The sequence below is a fragment of the Sorex araneus genome, chromosome 4 (genome assembly GCF_027595985.1).
Source record: "Sorex araneus isolate mSorAra2 chromosome 4, mSorAra2.pri, whole genome shotgun sequence".
NCBI classification, from domain to species: Eukaryota; Metazoa; Chordata; class Mammalia; order Eulipotyphla; family Soricidae; genus Sorex; species Sorex araneus.
The window spans coordinates 3,099,751-3,117,866 of record NC_073305.1 but is presented as its reverse complement, the minus strand read 5'-3'; the positions used below and the strand labels follow the sequence as shown (position 1 = coordinate 3,117,866).

At 59.5% G+C, this 18,116-nt stretch overlaps 1 protein-coding gene across 1 annotated transcript in view; it reads right to left on the bottom strand.

The window, feature by feature from the left end:
• The window catches only part of ITPR1 (inositol 1,4,5-trisphosphate receptor type 1), a 156,728-nt gene extending 150,979 nt beyond the window's left edge, over positions 1 to 5,749 (bottom strand). The window contains exons 1-2 of the mRNA XM_055134213.1: positions 5,682 to 5,749; positions 4,849 to 4,934 (exon numbers count right to left, since the gene is read on the bottom strand). The gene's annotated coding sequence lies outside the window, so the exon portion shown is untranslated. The remainder of the gene's footprint in view (positions 1 to 4,848; positions 4,935 to 5,681) is intronic.
• Positions 5,750 to 18,116: the final 12,367 nt, after the last annotated feature.

Genomic DNA, 18,116 nt, shown 5'->3' with positions numbered 1-18,116 from the left:
ACGCACGCGGGGGGCAGCGAGCCAGCGGGGCCGGGGGCCGGGCCTGCAGGAGGGACAGGGGCTCCTGGCGGCACCAGCTCGGAGCAGGACGTCTCCTCCGGCCCCGAGGCCACTCTGGCGTGGGTGGCGCCCGCACACGCCACTCGGTGTGACCTGGGTGACAACGGTGCCTGTCTGGAGAGTGGGACAGACAGACTGGCCCCCGGAGACCCGCACTCGCAGCGCGCCCAGGAGACGGCCGCGGGGTGTCGCAACCCCGAACCAACTCGGGCGTTGAGGCAACGGACGTGTGTTTGCTCACACGAGAGGCCCGTCCACATCACACGGCCCAGGGTGAAGGTCACCGGGTCGCGGGACTGGGCCCGTCTCGGGGCCAAGCACCAGCCGCGGGGCTCGGGGCGGGAGGGAAAGGGGGCCCGAGGGGACGGGGCCCGCCTGACCCCACCACCAGGCTGCAGCCGGCGACATCCCCACTGGGGGAACAGACTCCACCTCGGAGTGCATGAACGAAGGGGCACAGGGGAACGGGGGCCGGGAAGCCCCCAGCCCGCCACCAGCCTCGACTAGCGCCTGCTTTAAACGCCAGGAAAGACGCGCGGGGACTGTGTCGTTTCACACTCGCGCACCCACTTAACAAGCCGACAACAGGCTCCCAAGAAAGTGCTCCAAAGAAGAATCCCCGTGTTCTAGCTGCTTCCCAGAAAGAATTGCGGCCTGAGGCGCGAGGGGAGAGTGCGGTGGGTCCCGGGGAAGACCCTCCCGAGCAGCAGGGGGGCCCCCGCAGGCCAGCACAGGCTCGGCCACCCGCGAGCCGCCCCTCTCGGAGGGATCAGACAGTGACTCTGTGGCCCGGGAGGCCGGAACCTTCGCCCCAGCAGGCGCAGGCACCTGGGGGGCGGCCCCGTGGGGGAAGGAGCCTGCCCCCGTGCGGAACGCCCACGGCAGGGCCCCTCCGAGGTGCCACGCGCACGCCCTGGCTCCCAGTACACGGGGAACCTGCCTGAGCAGGGCCGGCCCCCACCTCTGACGGCTCTGCAGGGACCTGCAGGCTCACCCGGGCAGCGAGGAACGAGAGGGGAGTGTCTGTCTGTCTGTCTGTCTGTCTGTCTGTGCCCCAACAGGGACCCCCCCCGCCCCAGCGGCCATAGATGGGCCCTGCACACGTGACCCCTCAGGGGCAGGCCGGGCAGACGATGGGTAGCACCGGAGGAGGCGGCTGTGGGGTGGGCGAGCGGGAAGCGTCCGGCGGCCGTGGGACGCCCCCGACGGGAGGCCAGGCCACGTGAGCCGGCCGGCCGACCGGTCAGTCTAGAAACCTGAGTCCAAACCACTCTCGGGTTCCCGGCTGGCAGGAGAGCGGGCGGTCCCCTGGGCGAGGACACGGTCCCTGCCAGCGCCCACCTGCTCGTCCCCAGCCCCCTGCCCACCCCCCACCCCGACCCTGCCCGCACCCCACAGGCCTGCCCTGGCAAGCAGCTGCTGCGGCCACCCGCTGTGCCAACACCCACGGCCCAGGAGAACCCCTGGGCCTTTCCTGGTGACGCCTGACTCCGGGCACCGGCCCTGCCGTCCCCACACACACTCTCGGCTTCAGCTCGGACCCAGGCCTGCGTGTCCAGGGGCCCAGGGGAGAGACGAGGAGCTTCTGTGCCCGTGCAGTTCACAGGCTGGGGTGAGACCCCCTTGGCGGGCTGAAGGACTCAGAGGGCTGAGGGCTGGCCCAGGCGCCGGCTGGCGTCCACCTTGAGAACAGCCCTGGGCATGGGCAGGGCGAGCCCCGCCCCCCGCAGCCACATCTCTGGGGCGCCCGCCAGCAGTCAGGGGTCAGGGGGCTGTTCCCGAGCGAGCGCCTTCCCCCATCCCCGCCCACTGAGCAGTGGTCCCAGCTCCCCCACCCTGCTCCCCGCCAACACCCGCCTTCCCGTGGCACCTTGGCAGACACGAGCGTCTAACGCCCATGCGAGGGCGGGGACGGGCTCGGGGCCGGGCGCGGGGACAGGCGCAGGGACGGGTGCAGGGCCGGGCGCGGGCACGGGCTCGGGGACGGGCTTCCCCTCGCTGGGCTCCCAGACCTGAGGACACCCGGCAGAGGCAGCTGGGCTGTGATAGCGCCCACCGGGGCTGCAGCGTCGTGGAAAGCGGGCGCAGGGTGGGCGCGACCAAGAGGGGCGGTTTCTACCCCTTCTCAGCTCACCGCATTGGCAACAGACATGGTGCCGAGCCACAGAGCTCAGGGCGATCCTGTCATTCCCGGCACTGGCGTGAAGCCGCCACCATCTCCCCCCAGAGCGCGGGAGCAGCGGGCATTATTTCCGAGCCCAGACAGACAGCCAAGCGATGGGGCAGTGGCCTTGCGGACACGCCTCGATGAGACGGATCCTGACCTAGAAACCCAATCCAGCCCACTTGGTCCCGTTCTGAGGGGAGATTTCATTTTCTCTTTTGCATATTTGGTGCTTGCTGCTTCACGAGGGCTTGTTTTTTAGCAGCTACTTATGAAGGAATCAGGCAGTTTCCATGAGATCATAAAAATAAGCTCAAAAGGCATGCACTCATTTTTCCCCGGAATGCACTCCTTTTTCTCTGGAAGTCAGCTGCCTGCACACCAGGGGGTTCCAAACTTCTCCAGTCCCAGTCTCCCTGTCTATCTCTGTCTCTGTGTCTGTCTGTCTATCTCACACACACACACACACACACACACACACACACACACACACACACACACACACACACTGTGGTCTTCCTCAGCAGAAAGTATGTGGAGGAGAAAGGGCCCACGAGTCGAGTTCGCCCACCGCCTCTCCACGCGCCGTGCCGTCTCTCCTTCCCACAGACGCCGACTTCTCCCGCTGTGTCAGCGGGTGAGACCGTCACCAACCCACAGCGCTGTCCCGGGCCTCGAGGCACAGGTCAGAACTGCGTCAGTCAGAGCGTGAAGAGCGGCCCCTTCCTGGTAAGGATCCCTCTACTCTGCCCGATTTGCATTATTCAAAGAGCAGCCGCACTCGCCGCGCGGGGAAGCCGAGGGACCTCCTGCAAAGCAGCCCCCGGCCCGCGCAGAGAGTGAGAGGCGTCCCGGCCTGGGTCCCGGCCAGCACCTGCGACTTCCGGGTCATCCCGAGAAGCTCCGGCTTCTTCGGGGTCTTCGGGCCGCCGGGAGGAAAGATGCAGACGGCGGGTCTCGGGTGACGGGGGACACAGGGTCCCGGCACGGCGGTCCCGGGCTCTGCGCAGGCCCACGGCCAGCCGGGGCTGCCCAAGACACACTCAGCCTCCCTCTGCCGGGAGCGAGGCAGGCAGCAGCGACAAGAGGCTGTGCCCTGGGGCCCGGGCCACCCGACACACGGACACCCCTGGCCCGCTCCCTGGCCCAGCGACTGCACGCGCACACACACACACACACACATACACACACACACATACACAGCCATTCCCTGGGCCAATGACTGCACTTGCACACACACACACACACACACACAGGCCATTCCCTGGGCCAATGACTGCACCTGCACAACCTGCACACACACACACACACACACACACACACAAACACACACACAGGGCCATTCCCTAGGTCAGTGACTGCACCTACACACACACACACACACACACACGGGCCATTCCCTGGGCCAATGACTGCACCTGCACACACACACACACACACACACACACAGGCCATTCCCTGGGCCAATGACTGCACCTGCACACACACACACACACACACACACAGGCCATTCCCTGGGCCAATGACTGCACCTGCACAACCTGCACACACACATACACACACAAACACACACATCCAGGGCCTGGAAGTGACTCCATCTACACACACACACACACACACACACACACACACACACACACACACCCCAGGGCTGTTCCCTGGGACACTGACTCCATTTCTCACCCTGCCCCTTCCTGACCTGCCCTGTGGATTCCTGCCACAGGGGCTCTGAGGACTCTGTGTCGGGAGCTGTGGGACTCAGTGACCCTCTGGGGACAGGCCCGAGGGCCCGGTGGGCGGGGGCGGCTGCCCAGAGGCGGGCACAGCACTTCCCCAGCACTCCTGGGGATCTTATCGGCAGGAAGCAAGCCAGCGCGCTCGCTAATGAGGGGTCTGACTTCTATTTTCTAATTAGAAAACCCCAAGATTGTAGCCCGGGGAACAGGCAAATATTTAGACGGTCCGAGTCGAGTCCCCACCCGTCCCCTGGTGTTTACCCTGGCCCCTGACCACTTGGGAAGAAAGAGTGGGTGATGGCCAAACGGGCAGCGCGGGGTGTCGGCCCCCCGACCAAGCCTCCATCTCCCCAAGAGCAGTCTGACCATTTTGGGGAAAGAAAACAGCATTGTTTGTGTTTACGGGACCAGTGCTGGCCTCAGCTCCTGGCCCGGGGGGGCACCCACGCGGGGCACCCACATGGGCACCGGCCCGCCACCCAGGTGGCTGGGGAGGCCTCTGGAGCTTGGAGAACCAACTTCCCTTTTCGAACTTCTAATTCTTTCAATCTGCCAGCAACGACTTTCATTTCTTGCATTCCAGCCTACTCTGATGAAACACACGTTCACAGGAAGAAAAAAGAAAGTGACTATTTTTGACATGGCAAGGCCGCGGGTTCTTGCTTACATTTCTGAGCGGGTGAGCCGCCGCCTGCCGGCCTTGGGCATCTGGGTGGTCAGCGCCGCGCCGCCCACCCCCCCAAGGTCGCGCGTTCTGAGGCTCCCCCGCGCGGGCTGGGGGTCGCGGCCAGCGGGGTGCAGGCTGGGCGCCCACGGGGACCCCCTGGCGGCTCCTCCCCGCCAGAACCGAAAACCCAGCCGCCCCCACGGGCGGGCGCACACACTCACCTGCCCCCGCCGGGCGGGGGTCGCGGCTCGTCCTAAAGTACAGCTCGCTCGGGGTCCCGCTGCGCAGGGTCCGAGCCGGCTGGCGCCTGCGGGGAAGCAGAGAGCCAATAAGCGCCCGGGCGGGACCCTGGGGATGGACCCCGCAGGATGGACCCGACCCCCTGAGATGGACCCCACGGATGGACCACCCCGGGGATGGACCCCGGGGGATGGATGAGACCCTGCGGGATGGACCCTGTAGGATGGGGTCCCGGGGATGGGTCCTGCGGATGGACCCCGTGGGATGGGTCCCGGGAACGGACCCGGGGATGGACCCTGCGGGACGCCTCCAGCGCCCCTCGCCCTCCTTCCTGGGGAGACGCGCCCCCCGGAAGGCGCTGCGGGCGGACTGGGGACCCCGGCCGGCCCCGCACCTCCCTTCCGTCCCTCACGGCCCCCCGACCCACGTGCGCGCCCCTCCAGGGACCCCCCTTCCACCAAACACCGTTTCCTCCGGCGGACTCACGTCGGGCACCCCCCGCGCCCTCCCCCACCTCCAACATTTTTATTTTTTACAAAAATAACAGAAAACAAACGGAACACCATGATTTCCTGCAACTGCTGCAAGTTTTCGCGGACGCCGCACGCAGCGCTCCCGCCCCGCGGCCGGAGCCCAGACCCCCGGCTCGGGCTGCAGGGGGTGGTCCCGGGCCCCCGGACCCCCGGGCCCCCGGCCCGCGGCGCGCACCCCGGGGCGGCGGGGCGCGAACTTGGGCAGCGCCGCGCCCCGCGCCCGCCGCGCGCCCGCGTCCCCCGGCCCGGCCGTCCCGTTAGGAGGCGGCGCGCGCCCGCACCTCGCTCGACGTGCTCCTTCTCGCCACCCTCCGCCTCCTCCGCCTCCTCCGCCTCCTCCTCCCACCCCGGCGAGCTCGAGGGCGCTTCAGCAGCACATCCACATGGTTACTGCGCTGAGCGGCGGCTCCCGCTCCTTATATACGCCGCGGGGCTCCCTGGGAAATGCAGTCCGCGCGCGGGGCCCCGCCGGCGTCGCGCTGCCCCCGCGGGACTACACGTCCCGGCATGCCCCGCGCGCCGGGCCGGGCTCCGGGGGCCGCTCGGGGCGGGGTGTGAGCGCCCGGCCCCGCCCCGCCGGCCGTCCGCGCCCCGCCGCCGCTTCCCAGGGCCCCCCGGCCCGCTCGGGGGCGCTCGGCCCGCCCCTCCCCGGGGATCAGGTGTCGCGGGGGGCGGGGAGGCGCTGCGATTTCTGCTTTGGGAAGTTTTCCCCGCGGCTGGCGCCCCCACCCCCGCCGCCCGCGCCGGTCCCCGAGCCAAGAATTTCAGAAATCCGGGGCGCTAGGACGCCCGGCTGTGCGGTCAGGGCTCGCCGGGCGCGTCGGGCCGGCCGCGCTCGCTCCGCCCCGGCGGCTTGGCCTGGAGAAAGAAGTTCTGGAGCGACGGCCCAGCCGGCCGCGGACCCCGCAGGGTCCCCAGAGCTCCGTGAGAAGGACGGGGGCGGGGGTCCGCGGCCGGAGTGCCGCTCCGGACAGCGCACTGGCACACACACCTGTGCACGCGCGCGCCCCGTGCATGTGTGCGCGCACTCACACCTGGGCACGCACCGGCAAGCAATGCATACACGCACCTGTGCACGCGCGCGCCCCGTACATGTGTGCGCGCACTCACACCTGGGCACGCACAGGCAAGCAATGCATACACACACCTGTGCACGCGCGCGCCCTGCTCATGTGTGCGCGCACTCACCTGGGCACGCACAGGCATGCAATGCATACACCACCTGTGCACGCGCGCGCCCCGTGCATGTGTGCGCGCACTCACACCTGGGCACGCACTGGCAAGCAATGCATACACCACCTGTGCACGCGCGCGCCCCGTGCATGTGTGCGCGCACTCACACCTGGGCACGCACTGGCAAGCAATGCATACACGCACCTGGGCACACGCACGCGCACCGCGCATATGTGCGCGCACTCACACCTGGGCACGCGCGCGCCCCGCTCATGTGTGCGCGCACTCACCTGGGCACGCACAGGCATGCAATGCATGCACGCACCTGTGCACGCGCGCGCCCTGTGCACGTGTGCGCGCACTCACACCTGGGCACACGCACGCGCACCGCGCATATGTGCGCGCACTCACACCTGGGCATGCACAGGCATGCAATGCATGCACGCACCTGGGCACACGCACGCATATGTGCGCGCATTCACACCCGGGCACGCACAGGCATGCACTGCATGCACACACCTGTGCACGCGCGCGCGCCTCGCGCATGTGTGCGCGCGCTCATACCTGGGCACGCACAGGCATGCAATGCATGCACCTGGGCACACACGCACGCGCACCGTACATGTGCGCGCATTCACACCAGGGCACGCACAGGCTTGCAATGCATGCGCACACCTTTGCACGCGCGCGCGCGCCCCATGCATGTGTGAGCCCATTCGCACCTGTGCACAGCGCCCCGCGCATATGTGCGCGCTTTCACACCTGGGCGCGCACATGCCCATACACATCCCCACAGAGCCGGGTGGGTGGGATCCTCAGCAGCCGCTTTGCTCCCAGGAGCTCTAGGAACAGCAAACGGAAGCTCGCTAGAGCAGGTGCACGCAGTGGGGGAGGGCACCCCACGTGGGCAGCCGTGTGGTGGGGTTTTCAGCACCGTAGCACCCAGCTAAGGAAAGCGGGCTAAGGAAGGTCAGAGGCCGCCTTCGGGCTGTCCCTTAACCCACCGGCCCTCACCTCTGCCCTGGAAGATCTGCCTGTGCCCTTAGCTGCTGGCTGCCAGATTCAACCCAGCAGTCACCCCACATGGCCACTGCCCGTGGCTGCAGGGACCTGGCTGGCACCCAGAGTCACAGTAGCAGGGGCGGGCAGTGTGAGCAGCAGGAGAGTTCCCTCGCGGGGCCCGGGTGTTACCAGCATCTATTATCCCCAGGGGCAGGTGCTCTGCGGAGGACTCTGGAAACGGGGGCATTTCCCGAGGCGAGCAGGGAATTAGCCGGCACAGCCTGGATTCTGACCCTTCTGCTCCCGAGCCTTGGGTCCTTGTCTCTGGGGAAGTCACTGCCCCTGCCCGCCCTGTCAGGAGCAGCCCGGAGCGATCCCTCTGCCCCACTTCTGTGCTCTTGGAGGGAAAGGTCATTACAATTTGCTGCTTTATAACAAATCTGCATAGAGATTGCTTAATGGAGCCTAGAGAGAGAAACTTCCAGAACAAATCAGGGGAGTACCGGAATAGGACCCTGGCGGCCAGGGGGCTGACATATTAACACAGGATCGCCAGCGGTCGAACTAATCAGAAGCTTGGGCTCTATCGGATGTGTGTGCCAGGCACTAATCAGAGCTGGGTTTGTACATTGCTGTATCAACTCTGCAAGTGAAAACTGTTCTCTTGGTGCTCTGAGACGAAAGCCAGACAAGCTGCTGAAGCCCCCTGAAGCTCTCTGAGGCGTCTGACCCGTGGACGGTGACTCTCCCCCCTGCACCGCCGCCCTGGAGAACTGCGCCCTGTGTCCCCAGCTCACAGATGCATCGAAGCCAGCCCTGGAATGGACAAAGGCCCCGGGTGGACCGTATCACTGATCTTCTGCTCACCTGCCCTTCCTCTCTTTCAGCCCAGCACCCTGTTCCCCAGGCACTAGAACCTTCCGCTGAATGTCTCCACCTGCATGCCTCCGCCCCCCGGCAGCCTCCCACACCAAGGGGCCACACCTGGCCCAGCTGCCCCTGGCTTTGGGACTCTGCACATCTCAGTAGGTCAGTGGGGATTCTAGGGCCAAAGGGGATCAGGGCGGCAGGCGGTGTCGGGCAGCTCACAGACTGTGGGCACACACCCTGCACTGACCGGGGTCCGGTGTCCAGCTGCTCCCCTGGCCAGTGATGCAGAGACCGCTGCCATATATCCAGTGAGGGTGCCCGAAATGGGACTTCTGGCCTGGTGACACTTTGCTCCTGGAAGAATTTGCCTGATGGGCCTGCCACAGGCACCTTGAGCCCTGCTGACTCTCCTGCCACGTGAGATGTAAAACGGGTGTCAAGTCATAGCGGCTTTCAAAGATGATACAAAACAGCAAAACATCTCCATCATTTTTATAATGAGCCCACGTGGGAAAGAGTGTTTTGTATAAATCGGGTCAGATCAGATTATTGAAAAGCATGCCGGCTGAGTTTTCTCTTTGTGCTCACTGCGATGCTAAGCGCGTGTGTGGTCTGCAGGCCTGCTGGGGGGGTGGGGGGGTCAGTGGGAGGAAAGCAGCATCAGACTCCCCCGCGTCGCCCTCCCGGGCACCACAGAGGAAGGAGCAGATGGGGAGTTGGTGCGGCTGAGGCACCCCGGCATACAGAGACGGGGCTCACATTTAATTGGGTGTCGGGGCCATGGGCTGGCTAGGGGAGGTGGTCCACGGGCACAGTGGGGGCAGGAGAGATGGGACCACGGGTCAGGCACTTGCCTTGCACGTAGTGGAACCGGTTCAATCCCGGCATCCCCGATGGTTCCGTGAGCCCCACCAAGAGTGATCCTTGAGCACAGAGCCACGAGTAAGGCCGGAGTATTGCCGGGCAGGGCCCTCAAGCCAAAAAAAGGCAAAAAAAAAAAAGTGTGTCTAGTGCTAGAGCAAGAGGAGAAGAGAGACCACTGGGGGGGGGCAGGAAGGGGGTACGGGAAGCTGGAATAGGGATACTCTTTGCCTCGTGCTTTCTGGACTTTAGGGGGCACTTGGCAAAGCAGTGCTGGATTCCGGGAGGTCCAAAGAGGCAGCACAATGAAGGGGGAGGGGAAGGCCGGGTCCAGCCCCTCCCCACGTGGGCGGGGTCAGCCACCCGCACTTCTAAAACCAGGTACACATGCTGCCAAGGCCGGCTGCAGCCCCCGCACTGCCCCCGTCTCAAGACCATCACCCAGGCCACCCCGGGAGCCCAGCCCTGTCCGCAGCCTTGAGAGAAAGCTCAGAAACGGCCTCATTGTCCCCTCCTTAGAAATTAAAGGAAATTGGTGAAAAGAAAAGCAAGAGAGTGCTTCCTTACAGAAAAATGCAACCCACACAACGTGGAAAGAATAATAAAATTAGAAAATCACCACTTTTGGCTTCCTGAGTAATAATTTATTTAGACAAAATACCAGTAGGTGCCGTGCCTCTGGGCCAAATGTCAATTGGGAAGGAAATGTGGCCTCCCAAAGCACCCCCCGTTACCCACCAATCTCGAGGTGGACACTAGACCTTCACAGGGTCCACACACCACGACCAGGGCCAAGTCTCCATGGACAGCTTGGGACAAACATCGTTTTGAACCCCCCAATTCTCTATGGGGCACCCACCACCGTACAGGAAACAGTCCCCCCAGCTGTGCTCAAGGACACCCCCAAACACCGCCAAGTGTTGTATCCCACAGGTGCCTTGGTCCTGCCTCCGCAAGCCATCCACAGCCTGGAAAGAAGAAAATGGGCAGGAGGGATGTAGGGGGCGGGACAGGGCTCAGAGCAGGCACTCGGGGACCCCTGAGTCACCCCCCAGCGCTGGTCAGCCCCCAGCACCCCCAGATGTAGCCCTGGCAGCTCCTGAGCCCCTCCCCAGGAGTGATCCCATGCCCAGACCCCGCTGGAGGCCCTCGAGTCACAAACACAAAGATGACCATTGCCTGCTGAGGCAAATTGTGCCCGTGACTGGATCCCGAATGAAGAGAAATGAAAGCGAAATCTACAGAAGAATTTTTCAGCAGCTGGAAAATGTGAGTCTAGACCTCGTGTGGAGACACAGTGGGTCCCTGGGCCTGGGGTCTGGTCTGGTCGCCAGGAGCCGCCAAGATGGTTGCCCAGCCCCAGAGCACCCAGGGGGGAAGCTCCAAGACAGAGGGAGTCACTGAGTTCCCGGTGTGGTGACAGCACTGCGTGGGGGACAGTGCCTGTCCCTGGGAGAAGTACCCGAAACTCTGTACGTATTTGTTTGCTCATATTGAATCACCGTGAGATACATTGTTACCAGGTGGTTCGAGGCTGGGCTTCGGGCAGACTGTGTTCCAGCACCCTTCCCTGGTGTGTGTTGCCCACTCACCCTAAAGTACTTAAAGTGGGATCTCATGGCGTCTGAAACTCACTCTCAAAGAAAGTTGTTAGTATATTCATAGCTGTCATCATCCTTACAAACTCCAGCTCTGCACATGTACCGACATTTCTGCAGTCAATGTAGTGAAACTCGGGCTATTTCTCCTGAACAATCGCAGGCCCTGCATTCTCAGAGAAAGGTGCGTTCAGCGCTTCGGGTGAGATGCAAAGCAAGTGGCCTCGCTGGGGATGTCTGGGTCAACTTTCTCCAAGTCATGAATAATTCCAGTTGCTCCGAGGGTTTCTCAAGTCAACCAGAAAAGCAAGGGGAATTATGCATGAGAGAAGGGAGGCGTGGGACGGAGAATTCCCGCAGGCTTCACTGTGCCCGGGTCCCGGGGAAGGTGTTCCCGTGATCGGTCCCCCCAGACGCCCCTGCGCACCCACCAGCGGGACAGCCCGACTCTCTCACTTCCCATGTCTCTCGGGCTCGCGGCCTCAAACAAATGAACCGCTTCCTGTTGTCTCCACTTCATTCTGCTCTAAGTTTGGGGGTTTTTGGGGGGCTATATTTTAGTTTATAGAAAGAAGAGGAAGAGCCCCACACAAAAAAAGAGAAATTGAGCATCTAAAACAGTTCAGGAAACTGGGAGGGGGTATTGACTTACAATCTTTTTGTTCCTTTTCTGAAATTTTATAATTTTTTTTATTGAATTACTGTGATATAGTTATGAAGTTGTTCATGATTGGGTTTCAGTCATACAATGTTCCAATACCTGTCCCTTCACCAGTGCACATTTCCCACCACCAGTGTCCTCAGTTTCCCTCCCCTACCTCCACAGCCCGCCTCTGTGGCTGGCACTTTTCTTCTTTCAATACTTCCCCTCCTCCTCCTCCTCCTCCTCCTCCTCTTCCTTCTCCTTCTTCTTTTTCCTCTCTCTCTTTCTCTCTCTCCACCTATCTTTTTTTCCCTTTTAGGTACTGTGGTTTGCAATACTATTACTGAAAAGTTATCATGTACGTAATTTCACCTCCTTTCAATACTGAGTTCTTGTAGAGAGTGATCATTTCCAACTGTCATTGCCGTAATGTCACATCTCCATCATAACGGTGCTCCCCACCGCCTTGTGGCAGCTTCCAATAGTCACCAGTCCTCCTGGCCCTCATTTCTACTGTCTGGGTATTATTCACATACTATTTTTTAAAATATATCCCTCAAATGAGTATGACCATTCTATGTCTGTCCCTCTCCTCCTGATTCATTTCACTCAGTATGATACTCTCCATGTCCATTCATGTATAAGCAAATTTCAGGACTTCATTTTCTCTGATAGCTGCATAGTATTCCATTGTGTAGATGTACCATAGGTTTTTTTAATCCAGTCATCTGTCCTAGGGCATTCAGGCTCTTTCCAGATTCTGGCTATTGTGAATAGTGCTACCATAAACACAGATGTGCAGAGGGCTTTTCTGCTGTGTATTTTTGGACCCCCAGGGTACATTCCCAGAAATGGTGTTGCTGGGTGGTATGGAAGCTAAATTTCTAGTTTTTTGAAGAATGCGCATATTGTTTGTCATGAGGCCTGGACCAGTTGGCATTCCCACCAGCAACAAACGAGAGTCCCTCTCTCCCCGCATCTGTACCAGCACTGGTTGTTCTTGTTCTTTTGGATCGGTGCCAGTTTCTGTGGCGTGAGATGATATCTCATTGTTTTTTGATCTGCATTTCCCTGATGATTAGTGATGTAGAACATTTTTCCATGTGCCTTTTGGCCATTTATATTTCTTCTTTGAGGAAGTTTCTTTTCTGTTTGTTTTTCCCATTTTTGATGGAATTGGACATTTTTTCCCCTTGGAAAGTTCTACAAGTGCTTAGTCTATCTGTTATTAACCCCTAACAGATGGGTATTGGGTAAACAGTTTTTCCCAGTTCCCGGCTCTGTGTGCATCCTGACCACCGTTTCCTTGAGGTGCGGAAGGTTCTAGTTCAGTATAGTCCCGTTTGTTTGCCGTGGCTTCCTCTTGCTTGGTCAGTGGCGTTTCATCCCTGAGCTGCTCTAGATTAAAAGCCACAGCTCCCTGTTGCTGCAGGTGGTGGCAGCAGGTGCCCAGTGCCAGGCGTGCACCTGAGGAGGGAGTTTGGGCCCATCTTCTCGAGACAGATCAGCCAGAGGGGGTCAGCGGGGAAGCGGGGTCGCCAGGGGCAACCTGCGGTGGCTTAAGTCGCTGGCTGGCAGGGTGTCCCCATCTCGGGACCCCTCTGTGTTCCGGCTGGACCCTGGGCGGGAGCGGCTTGCTTCCTCGCCACCTTCCTGCCCCACGGGCTGCTGAGACAGGCGCCCTGGAGGACCCCTCAGCTGGAGCCCGGCCCGCCCCACACCGGCTTCTCCCCCAGGAACGTCCCGCAGACCCCGAGCCCGGAGCCCCCAGCTCCGCAGCTTCCCCGAGCCGCTGCTCCTCCACCACCCCGGCCCTGTGCGCTTCATAGACCCGGGCAAGGGGCTTCACCAGCAGGAGCTTTTCTCGTGGAAACCCTGACGTGGAACCCAGCCGGCCGCAAAGAGCCTCGGTTGCTCTCGTTCCCGCTCAGACAAGCCCTTTCACTCGCCTCTCCTGCGGGGTCACCTCAAGGTGGGGGGAGAGCCAAGAAGGTGTCCACTGAACAGTGCTCCCGGGCGCTAGTCCAGCGGGGAGGGCGTTTGCCTTGCATGTGGCCAACCCAGATTCGATCCCCGGCACCCCATACTGTTCCCCACGCACAGCCAGGAGTGATCCCCGAGCCCAGAGCCAGGAGTAAGCCCTGAGCACCCCCAGGTGTGGCCCCAAAACCAAACCAGAGAAAAGAAGCACTCTGGGGCTTGCACCCCGCCCGTCCTGTTCGGCCCTGGCGCTGCCTGGTCCCTAAGCACTGCAGGGAGAGCTCTGAGTCAGGACTCAGCCCTGAGCACCTCCGGGCGTGGCCTAACCCCGAGTCCCCCCAAACAATAAAACAATGAAGGTGGCCTCAGCGCCTGGCAGGTGGCTGTGCCCGTGTGGCAGCTGACCAGGAAGTTCAGTGCTCGTTGGAGGGGAAAACAAACTTAAAGGAAATTTAAAATTAAAATGTTATTGTGTCCTAAAAGCAATCCCACCCGGAGGCAAAGCAAGGACTTCGTCTCCAAGTTTCTGAAAATGCTCTTTTGGTTCTTTTTGGTTGTGGGGCCAAGGCTGCCATGCTCAGGGGTCCTGTGCTCAGGACATGCTCTGGGGGTGCTCATTCAGCGAACTCGGGGTGCCAGCGCCAAAACCCTACAGACGAAGCCTGTGAGCCAGTCGGGTCCTGAAAACACCGTCTTACAGCTGAATGTGAAGCCTCGAAACGGAGCACAGAGCCGCGTAAGCAGAGGCAGGTGAGACGTTCATCCTGAGTGATCCTTCGACCTTCAGGAAAAGCAAACTGTTCAGTCTCATCCGGTTTGGGAAATGTTTGTATTGCCTTTATTATCCTTGCCTTTCAAGACTATGAATAGTCTGACCTCAAATCAGCGTGAAAATTAGGTTCTCCGATTAAATTAGCCTCTACTTCTCTTTCTCTTGACTTATTTCCAGAACATGATCACAAGGGAAGAGGCACCAATATCAAAAAAAGGGAAGGAAATCAGGCTTCTTGCCAGGCTAACCTACTTAGGAGCGCAGCTTCGAGCCTGCGGGTGGTGGTGTGCGGGTCCGGATGAGGGGGAGAGGAGACCCCTTTGTGGTGTTCCGTGGACTAGCTCCTAATCAGCCACAATTCAGAGCTGACGAGCTGTAGCTTCTATGGTTGGGATCTCAGTTTAGCCACAATTTCATTTAAAATACTGTGGAAAAGGTGCAGAGATATGGGGATGGAGGGTTTGTTTTTTTCTTGCTTGTTTGTTTTGTTTTGTTGTTTTGTTTTTGGGTCACACCCAGCGATGCCCAGGGGTCACTCCTGGCTCATGCACTCAGGAATTACTCCTGGCTATGCTCAGGGGGGCATATAAAATGCTGGGAATCGAACTCAGGTCGGCTGTAAGCAAGGCAAACACCCTACCCGCTGTGCTATCACTCCAGCCCCTGGGAGGATTTGCTTTAAAGTCAATTTTTATTTTGTTTTTGGGTCACACCCAGCGATGCTCAGGGGCTACTCCTAGCTCTGCACTCAGGAATCACTCCTGGCGGTGCTTGAGGGACCCTATGGGATGCTGGAAATCTAACCCGGGTCGGCTGCATGCAAGGCAAGTGCCCTACCCACTGTGCTATCGCTCCAGCCCCTAAAGTCAATTTTTTTTTTTTTTTTGCTTTTTGGGTCACACCTGGCGATGCACAGGGGTTACTCCTGGCTCTGCACTCAGGAATTACCCCTGCCATGCTCAGGGGACCATATGGGATGCTGGGATTTGAACCCGGGTCGGCCGCTTGCAAGGCAAACACCCTACCCGCTGTGCTATCGCTCCAGCCCCCCTAAAGTCAATTTTTAAGGAAGGAAATCGTTGGTTTCTGTCATGCCCCTGCAGAAGAAGCGTGTTCCAAGGGGAGGAAAGTTTGCTCCGAGCCTAGATCCCGCCGTTAGGAACGTACGTCTGGGAGCTGCTGCATCCGGAATGCACACAATGGCAGAGAGCTGGCAGATCCGGGCAGCAAAGGGAGCGTCTGTGCCTTTCAGAGAATTCCAGGCCTTTGTTTTTATTCCCGGAGTCCCCGGTTCCTCCCACAGAGCCTGGCATGAGGTGATACTTTACTACACTCCTATTTTTACTGTACTTTTGACTATACTGCACTGTGCCATACTAAACTATTCCTATGCCACACTGTGCTTTATTATACTGACTATACTATACTGTCATATGTTCGACTCTGCTGTACATCTCCATATATCTGCACTTACTATACAGCAGATATTTATAACACATACCCATTTCACCAATTACTATCACTATCACTGTCATCCTGTGATCCTCAATTTGCTCAAGTGGGCCCAGTAACGTCTCCTTTTGTCCTAGCCCTGAGCTTTTAGCAGCCTCTATTTACTCGTCCTTCCCAATGGTGCCACATTAGAGGTTCTTTCAGGGTCAGGAGAATGAGACCCATCACTGACACTGTATTTGGCATATGAATATGCCACAGGGAGCTTGCCAGGCTCTTTCGTGCGGGCAGAAAAACTCTTGGTAGCTTGTCAGGTTCTCCGAGAGGGAGAACTAGGCTACAAGATGTCTATAAGCTTCATGGCAGCACACTTCCAGGAGCTTGGATTTATAGTCTCTGGATGTTGGCCGTTGATGGGATTACACAGCGCTAGGGGCAGTTTCTGGGTGTGGCTGCCAAGCTACTGGAAAATGGGGGATCTGGGCGGAAGAGCCCAGTCTGGATCTGAGCAGGCTTGGAGATCTCAGCCCCGGGTCCTGCACACCTGGGTTCCTCTGCTGGTTCGTTCATGCATGAAGCTCATCCGAGTGTGTGGAGTGTGGCCTTGAGCATGACTGTGGCTGGGTTCCGGAGGTGTTTGGCTGCCGGGGCTCTGCTTGGGGCGGAGAGGGAAACTCAACCCACCCCCTTCCAGGGGGTCCCGGTGAAGACAGCCAGGTGCGGGGACAAGAGACTCTGCCAATTTCACCAAAATACAGTACATACTCATTCATCATATATGCTCTAGGAATATATTGGAACATATATATGAGCATATATAAGCGTGTATACATATGCTATAAGGAATCTATAAGGAATAGAGCATATATATCAAATATATCCGTATTTTATATTTGCTTGTTAGTTGGGGCGTTCAGGGCTTACCCCTGGCTCTACATTCGGGGAGCACTCCTAGAGGATTCAGGGAACCAAACTCAGGGGTGTTGGGAATTGAACCCGAATCTGCCACTTGCAAGATGCAAGTCAAGTGCTGTCCTATCTCTCTGGCCCTGTTGGCATATATATACATATATATGTGCACACACACCCCACCAGACAGTGCTCAGGGTGACTCCTGACCTGGTGCTCCCAGGGAGCCATGCAGTCCCAGAGCTGAAACCTGGGCCCCTTGCACACAAGCCCATGCGGCAGCCCATGCTAAATGCAGTCTCGGGCCCAGCACAGCACATGTGCACGGGGAAATCTGGTTTCTGAGATCCCTTCCAGTGATCATGGAGACCCTTAGGGGGTCCTGAGCCAACTGGGCGAACTTAATACTCAGCGACATAACCAAGGAGAATGTCACTCCTGCAAAGCTGTTATGAGACAAGGACAAAGCCAGTGGTAGTAATGAGCAAGGCTGCGCACAGGACCTGCCCGTCCCGGAGCCCGGCAGGAGAGGAGCCCAGAGCCTGGGGCCGCTCACGTCTCTGTCGACGGGCCCCAGACAACAGGAAACTCGGCCCACAGAATCCTGGGCATGGCAGCGAGCAGTGCATACGCCACAACCGGCCAAAGGCGCGAGGCTGCACGCATGGGTGAGCCCCGCGTTCAGGAACAAGCCAGACGAAAAGTGGAACCGCTCCAAATCCACAGCGGACGAGGGTAGAAACAAGGCGGAGGAAGGTGGGTTTGTAACTTTTCTAGTGCCATGAGTTACTGTTTCACAGTTCCATCCACGAGAGGGTTTCATGGAAACAGTGTTCCAATCCCAGAGAGAGCCCCCACAGAGCTGCCTCCCACCTCTGCTCAGGGCCCCCTCACCCCCGCCCCACCCGGCCCGCCCAGCTCTACAAACCATCCTGAGATGCTGTTGATCTGGGTCTTCCGTTACTACCCCCCTCTGCTTCTTCGTGGCCCTCCCCGGAGAGATCCTTCTCTCCGACTCTCTCCTCTGGTCGACTTCACTTGGCGACTCTCTCCAGTCCCATCCACGTAGCAGGATGATTTCATCTTCTCTTACTGCTGAATACTATTCCACTGTGTCTATGAACCACATTATTATTTTTTTTTATCCGTCGTCTATCCCTGGACCCTTGGCTTGTCTCCAGGCTTTGGCTGGCGTGACTAGCGCCGCAATAACCACAGGCGTGCTAACGACGTTTCTGATCAGAGTGTTTGAGCCCTGGGGGTAGATTCTGAGCGTTGGAATCGGGGGTCATAGGATAGCTAAATTCTCAGGGTTTCTTTCTCTTTTTTTTTTTTTTTGAGGCGTGTCCATACTGTTTTCCCAAGCGACTGGACCACTTGACCTTGCCACCAGCCTTGGATGAGGGGCCGGAAAGTAAGTGAGGCCAATGTGCCACAATATGGCAGGGGGCGGCTC